This window comes from Mytilus galloprovincialis, chromosome 14 (genome assembly GCF_965363235.1).
Source record: "Mytilus galloprovincialis chromosome 14, xbMytGall1.hap1.1, whole genome shotgun sequence".
Lineage (NCBI taxonomy): Eukaryota > Metazoa > Mollusca > Bivalvia > Mytilida > Mytilidae > Mytilus > Mytilus galloprovincialis.
This window is the reverse complement of record NC_134851.1, coordinates 26,732,644-26,741,135: the sequence shown is the minus strand read 5'-3', so window position 1 is coordinate 26,741,135 and position 8,492 is coordinate 26,732,644. Positions and strand designations below refer to the sequence as shown.

The window sequence follows — 8,492 nt, the reverse complement described above, 5'->3', positions numbered from 1 at the left end:
ATGGTCCTATGACCTACTGCAACCCGAAATTTTGTGTTCCTCATTATAGTTGACTATCACTAAGATTGGTTCCATTGCCTTCAAAAAATCTGCCGGACAAAAATCGTTGGAAGAATAAGAATAATAACTAGATTTGCCATTGCAAGCAATAGCGGATGGCACCCTTTTCCCATTGCCAGGCCAGCGGCAGCCATTTAGAAAATTTTTGCTGTTTCCATGGCAACGACGGCCATTTTGAAAATTCGAAACTCAAAAGTTAAGTCTACATAAGCTAGGCAAAATTTGTTATAAGTTTCATTACATTTAAAGCATTTTGAAGTTTTTCATAATTTTGCTGTTCCCATGGTAACGGCGGCCATTTTGAACATTCCAAAGTCAAACCCCCGCAGCAATTTTTTTCCCTCCATAATCATATATACCATCATATACCATTTAATGTCTCTAGAGTAAATTTAACATTGATGTTCTGGAATGTTCTGTGAAAATTCAAAGTTTTGACCTTTTTGCATTGTTTCAATGGTAACTACAGATACTTTGGAAATTCCAACGCCAAATGCCACATCTTCCAATGTTGCTCATCGTTACTGTGAAGTTTCATGAAGTTTGGAGCATTTTGATATTTTTGAAATTTTTGGTGTAGTTTCCATGGCAACATATTAGGTCCAATGAGTGCCAAAATCATCCAACACCTGTATATAGTGGGCACCTACATTGTATTAAAAAATGATGATTCTGAGTGTAAGCATATTCAAACAGTTCACCAAAACGAAAAACTTTATTTTTTCACATTTGTTCCGTTTTCATGGTAACGGCAGCCATCTTGAAAGTGCCAATCCCAAAAAGCAAATCTTCATATGGTGGTTAACATTATGGTATAGTTCCGTCTTCTTGGGTCCATTCACATTAGAGTTCCAGACTGGACAAAAATGTGTGGAAGAAAAATAATAATAAAAATAAAAAAAACAAAAAGAAACGTAGAATAACAATATGTCACCCCAACTCCGTTGAGGGTGCCATAATAACAAAGAAACGGAGGAAAAGCAATATGTCACCCGACATTGTCGATCGGGTGACATAACTAGATTTGTAATTGCTAGCAATAACGGATGGCACCCTTCCCCCAGTGCCAGGTGAGCGGCAGCCATTTTGAAAAATCCAAAGTCAAATAGCGCTTTTACACATGTTTATTAACATTGTTGTAAAATTTCATCTCGTTAGGAGCATTTTGAAATTTTTGAAATTTTTGCTGTTTCCATGGTAACAGTTACTATTTCCAAAATTCCAAAGACAAGTCCAACATTGGTACATGCCATGTTGCATATCTGTAAAGTTTCATTGGGATTGATGCTATATTCTTCAAGAAAATGTAGCTTTTATGTGTTTTCCCATACGGTCAATGTTAAAATTTTGCCCTGTTTCCATGACAATGGCGGCCATTTTGGAACCTCTTGATAGTGCATGCACGATCTAGGCATATCACGTAACACTTCCACAAAGTTTCATTCACTTGGGTCTTATAATGAAGAATTTAGAATTTTGAATTTTTTTTACATTTTTGCAGTTTCCATGGAAACGGCAGCCATCTTGAACCATTTCATGGTGCCTGCAACTCTTCACCTACGGGTCCTCAATATAATAGAGTTCCATCAACTTTGGTCCTTTGGATTTCGAGAAATCTCCTGGACAAAATGTGTGGAAGAAAAATAATAAAAACTAGATTTGCGATTGCAAGCAATAGCGGATGACACCCTTCCCCTATTGCCAGGTGAGCGGCAGCCATTTTGAAAATTCCAAAGTCAAAGACCGCAACTACAGATGTCTAGTCACATTGTCGTAAAGTTTCATCAATTTATGAGCATTTTGAAATTTTTGAAATTTTTGCTATTTCCATGGTAACGAGAAGCACTACCTAAATTCCTAAGACAGATAAGGCATTGTCATATGCCATGGTACATATCAATAAAGTTTCAGTAGGTTTCATTCAAAATTCTAAAAGAAAATACAGCTTTTATGTGTTTTCCCATAGGGCCAATGTTAAACATTTCTTCTGTTTCCATGGCAATGGCAGCCATTTTGGAATTTCTAAGTATTGTTGGTAATTGATGTTCGGAGAAATGTTCCTTTTATATCAATTGAAGGTACACTACTTTTGTGTGAAAAAGTGATAACGGTAAATGATTCATAATTGGTATAATAATAGTACAAACAATACGATAATGATTCTTTATTAAACAAGAACGCGTGTTAGTTAATCAACATCATCCAAAACAAGAATTATACTTCTTCATTAAATTAGCAACAATATAAACTCCTAATTAACTAATTGTTTTAAATTGAATGCATAAACGTTTATCTGTACTATTCATTTCACCTGAGACAGTACCCTAATGTTTAAAGAGAAAAGATAACATGAGGAATGATTAGTTATGACTGAGATAATGAAGCAACAAATAAAGAAAACATGGTCAATTGAGTTACAAATATTCAAAAACACATTTCCTCCTTAATTGATGATGGAGAAAAAACACTTGATGACGTAAAATAAATATTGGTAACTATCAATTTACTTAATTACAAAACTAGTTTGGATTGTAAAAGAGAATTAAATCTGTACTTTTATAATAAATGGGGTAATACTATAATTTTAGACACCAGACAACAGATATAATTAATAAAAAAATGAATTGCAAAATGAGATAATTGAGCTTATTCTTAAAATAGGATGTGAAACTAACTATGACATTTGATAATAATTTTGAAACGACGAACAGTAGGACAACCGGAAGCGCCTGAGTAAGGATTTCGGCGCTCAGTGATACGGTTCACTAGACGACGTTGTCAACACGTCATGGCGGCCATTATTTGACGTCGGATTTGGCATTCCTCGTTGAAAGTTGCATTCATGACATTATTGGATGCTTAAACTTTGTGCCACACAACATAAAAGATAAAGCTTTATTCCAGATATTGCAGGTAATTATTTTAAAAGAAGTCGTATCCCAAGAAATGATTTAAACGGCAAAAATAAAGTGTAAAATAATATAAAACATGAATATTGAAATCCAAGTTTTCATCATTTCCTTTTCATGTAATGAATTTACTATTTATCACTTCTATTATTTAATTACATTCGGATTTCGGTCTGGGGTATCCGCCCTTGTCTCCGGAAATATTATACCCACTGTCAACATCCGTTTTCAAACTGGACAGACAAAATTTAAAAAAGCGTTCTTCACGATCTCCCTGGAAATAATTCACGCTATCACTTTGTGAACATTGTAAACATGAAACTGCAAATACGGACCAAAACGAATCAAATTTGAAAGCGTGGGTGATAATGTTTCATGCCGACTGTAAGTTCTATAAAAAAGGGGGTGGGGTGGGTGGGTACTCCATGAATTTTGCTGCATGTCAAAGACGTCCATGTACTAAATCATTAGAATGTAAGACATATTCACTTTAACTCTTGGCTACTTTATACCTGGTCTTATATAAATAAATTCCCATTTTATCTGGGAACAATTAATTTTATCTTCATTATAAACTAACTATCTAACTAATTTTATTCAGGATAAAATCCAGTACAAAAGGATCATCGCTGAAACACATGAACACATATAAAAACATATACAAAACAAAACAACAATAAAACATAACAGCCAACACTTTTGACACTTATAACAACATGAACAAGCAAGAGACAAAACTCATTATATGTTTATGTGTTAACATGGTTAAGAATCAGAATGTATTGTGTATTGTTGTCATTATTGCCCATCAGGGGCCCTTAATTGGAAAATAAAGAATTTTGAACTTTTATATGTCCCTGATTTCATTTATATAATACATGTACACTCTAATAAAGTACATGTATTTGTCTTGTCTTGTCTTGTACACTCAAGTTTAATATTTTATCTATAAAAATTAAATCTTTTATGAACACAAATTGATACAATACAAAGGAAAGGGATTATAGGCAATTGTTTCTGACAATGGGGGTTCACTATCCATACTCTTCTTTCCCATTTATAAAAAAATAAACCAGATACATGTAGTATCCCCATTGTAATTAACCAATCACCCGTCACCCATTTGAGAGCTTACACAGTGACATACATTTACATGTCAGACCAGAAACTAACAAATTTCAGTGGCAAAACCAGAACTTTTCATAAAAGGGGGGGGGGGCTCCAGTCATGCTTCAGTCCCTATATAATCAACCAATATTTTTCCAACAAGGTCTCAATAGTCATGACAGTGGTGGTTCCATGATTTTAATTGAGAAAAACTGGGTTGTGAGTGCCCCCAAAATGTATATAATTTTAGCTTGTATTGTACATTTTATGATATTTATGTACACTATAATATAATTGAATATAAAAATGTTAATGAAAGGATTGTTAACACTCAAATCTGCTCCATGTTATGATATTAAACATTGTTATCTAACATGTTTAACACCGCCACATTATTTATGTATGTGCCTGTCCCAAGTCAGGAGCCTGTAATTCAGTGGTTGTCGTTTGTTTATGTGTTACATATTTGTTCTTCGTTTTTTCATAAATAAGGCCGTTAGTTTTCTCGTTTGAATTGTTTTACATTGTCTTATCGGGGCTCTGTATAGCTGACTATGCGGTATGGGCTTTGCTCATTGTTGAAGGCTGTACAGTGACCTATAGTTGTTAATGTCTGTGTCATTTTGGTCTTTTGTGGATAGTTGTCTCATTGGCAATCATACCACATCTTCTTTTTTTTATATTATACATAAAAAATAAATTTTCAAGACTTGGAAATATTTTCTTTGCCCATTATTGCCTTTAACTTTTATGTATTGAGCAAAATGCTTGAGGCATAATTATTTATAATACTTAGTAAAAACATGTATTTTCTTGGTAATTCATATGGCAAATTTGTATTAATGTGTTGATAATAACATTTATGCAAAGTTTAATTTTGCTTTGAATAATTTAGTATATAATTTATTTAGTAATTGTATGTACATTTGCTTTATATTTACAAGAAGGAGAAAGATGTTCACTATGAATAGAATCAAAAATTCAATACATAGGACTTTTATATATCAACAAAAAACACTTGTACATGTACATGTGTATGTGTGATATACATACAACAAGAAAACAGTAATCAAATGGAATGTCAACGACCAGTGTTCAGTAATGTTGAAAGCAAAATGATTTTGATAGAAAACAATAGGACTAGAATATATTAAGGGTAAGTAATCCAAAAGTGTCTGTTTAGGGTAAAAACAGTCAGTTATTTACAGTGTGCTATGATTTCAATCCCACAAATACAAAAAATGTATGAAACAAAAACATAATATACATGGTATGCAGACTGTTTTCATAAGCATGATAAGGGAATAGACTGAAAATATCTACATTTAACAGTCAGACATAGTTAAATACTAAATTATTCTTTTTCATATATAAAAGTTGCCAATGGAATAAATTGAGGATGGAAATTATAATTAATGAGATATAGGTAAAAGAATCATACACAGACTTTAAGGCCGAATGGTATTCTTTTAATAGTTTAAAGATTTTATTCTGTTATCTATGCTGTATAAATGTCAAGATAGTTACATTTGGATTTAAAACCTAATTTCAAGAATGAAGGGTACCATAATTTAAATTTAATTTATGATAAAAAAAAAACAATATAAGGGAATTAACTCTTACATGATGTGCATCATATCCATGCAAATGAAGCGTTTTAATAAATCTGACCATTTTTATTTGAAATTTTTTTGGTCGTATATTGGTATCACGTTGGCGTCGTCGTCGTCCGAATACTTTTAGTTTAATAAAACTTTAGTAAAAGTGAATAGAAATCTATGAAATTTTAACACAAGGTTTATAACCACAAAAGGAAGGTTGGGATTGATTTTGGAAGTTTTGGTCCCAACATTTTAGGAATTAAATAAGCATTTTCTTGGTTTTCGCACTATAACTTTAGTTTAAGGATGTACTTAGGTGAGGTTTTGGAATTCATGTCAAATGTTCGGACTCCTTGGTGTTTTTCCATACAATACAAGGTAAAATATTTTGCCCCATAACACTCATTCATGTTTTTCATATTAGACTTAATAGCTCATGAAAGGTCATTTACCAAAATTTTGGAAGATTCTTTATTTTTTTTCTTTTGTTTTGAGACCCAAATAATATCAATGCAAATATAAGGTAAAAGTCCGAGTCAGTCTTTTCCCGCCAAATTTTAAATCTCAAATATCTCGAAAAGGAGGTCCATGACCTATCAATACTTTTAGCTTATTTTTATCCTAAACGAATACTCTACCAGCTTATAGTATCAATTTTAAATTCTTGATTTATTAATTTTCACCTAACCTCACCTAAGTACATCCTTAAGTCAATATAAATCTATGAAATTTTGACACAAGGTTGATGACCACAAAAGAAAGGTTGGGATTGATTTTGAGAGTTTTGGTTTCAACAGTTTAGGAATTAGGGGCCAAAAAAGGGCCCAAATAAGCATTATTCTTGGTTTTCGCACAATAACTTTAGTATAAGTAAATAGAAATCAATGAAATTTAAACACAAGGTTTATGACCACAAAAGGAAGGTTGGGATTGATTTTGGGAGTTGAGGTCAGAGCAGTTTAGGAATTAGGGGCCAAAAAGGGGCCCAAATAAGCATTTTTCTTGGTTTTCGCACCATAACTTTAGTATAAGTCAATAGAAATCTATGAAATTTAAACACAAGGTTTATGACCATAAAAGGAAGGTTGGGATTGATTTTCGAAGTTTTTGTCCAAACAGTCTAGGAATAAGGGGCCCAAAGGGTCCAAAATTAAACTTTGTTTGATTTCTTCAATAATTGAATAATTGGGGTTCTTCAATATGCCGAATCTAACTGTGTATGTAGATTCTTAATTTTTTTGTCCTGTTTTCAAATTGGTCTACATTAAGGTCCAAAGGGTCCAAAATTAAACTTAGTTTGATTTTAACAAAAATTGAATCCTTGGCCAAGTGTTCTTTGATATGCTGAATCTATAAAAATACTTAGATTTTTTATTATTGGCCCAGTTTTCAAGTTGGTCCAAATCGGAGTCCAAAATTAAACTTTGTTTGATTTCATCAAAAATTGATTAATTGGGGTTCTTCGATATGTCAAATCTAACTGTGTATGTAGATTCTTAATTTTTTGTCCCGTTTTCAAATTGGTCTACATTAAAGTCCAAAGGGTCCAAAATTAAACTAAGTTTGATTTTAACAAAAATTGAATTCTTGGGCTTCTTTGATATGCTGAATCTAAACATGTACTTAGATTTTTTATTATGGGCCTAGTTTTCAAGTTGGTCCAAATCAGGATCCAAAATTATTATATTAAGTATTGTGCAATAGCAAGAAATTTTCAATCATCTAGTTTTTTTTAGATAAGAGAATGACTTGAGCAGACTGTATTGAGGTCATAGATGGCAATAACAATGAAATACAATATATTATAATTATCATTCTTCATTACTTTTAGATTGAATTAACAAACTTAATTTAATAACAAAAAATTTCATTTTCAGTAGACAACACATCCTGTCAGAGGAATAATTTTACTGGAGGATAAAAATTTTGATACCTGGAATCAGCAATTTATATGAAATTTGTTATGAGAGATATATTCATGTACAGAATGGTATCCGAGGTGGTTCAAGTGATTATAAGCGGGCATTTTTGTTGAACTAATGCAGGATTTAATAAATGAAAGTTTAACAGACTATGGGCTCCAAAGTTTAGTAACAAGAGGATTTTTTTAATATGTGAGACTCATCAACATTAAAAAGTGCAGAAGTGAAATGTCACCATATTTATTAAAAAAATCAGATTATTGACTCAGTTGTTTTCATGAATATTTTGTTTTAAGCAATTTCACTGTTATATACCTAATAAGATTCCACGTTTATTTTATACTTCTGACAATCAAATATTATATCTTCCCTCTGGCCTCAAGTGTTTCCCTTTTATTTTGCATGAGTGTAATTTAAAAAAGCTCGCTTTTAGTTTTGGGCAAATTCAAGTTTTGCCATTCCAGAATTATTCAACTTTTTTCCTGGTAAATTAGACATGTACCCACATGTTGTATTTTGCTTTGGTACTTTTTCAAGAAATTGTGGATCAAGGCTGAATTTTATCAAATAAGCTCATTTTTGGATATTTATCACATATCACATACTTGAATAATCTTTAAAATTGAGAATATAGATGGGCAATGTGTCAAAGAGATAACAACCCAACCAAAGAGCAGAAAACGGGCAGAACCAGTAGTATGCCTATATTGATTTACTTCACTTTTGCCTTGTTGTTGAGATTGAGTGAAATAATTTTTGTTTTGTTTATTCCTATCAATTAGGGGGTTGGGACCAGTATTCAACACTGCATAACTAAATGTATATTCCATCACCAGATATGAAGCAGCCAACCATACAAAATAGGCCCCCCGTCACTAAAAGGAGAAAAGAGA

The 8,492-nt window shown here is 32.1% G+C and overlaps 1 long non-coding RNA gene across 1 annotated transcript; it reads left to right on the top strand.

Moving 5' to 3' along the window:
- The first annotated feature begins 5,092 nt into the window (after positions 1-5,092).
- On the top strand, positions 5,093-7,863 carry LOC143058794 (uncharacterized). Its single transcript, XR_012973232.1, has 2 exons — positions 5,093-5,232; positions 7,555-7,863. It is a non-coding gene; the product is annotated as an uncharacterized LOC143058794 (long non-coding RNA).
- Positions 7,864-8,492: the final 629 nt, after the last annotated feature.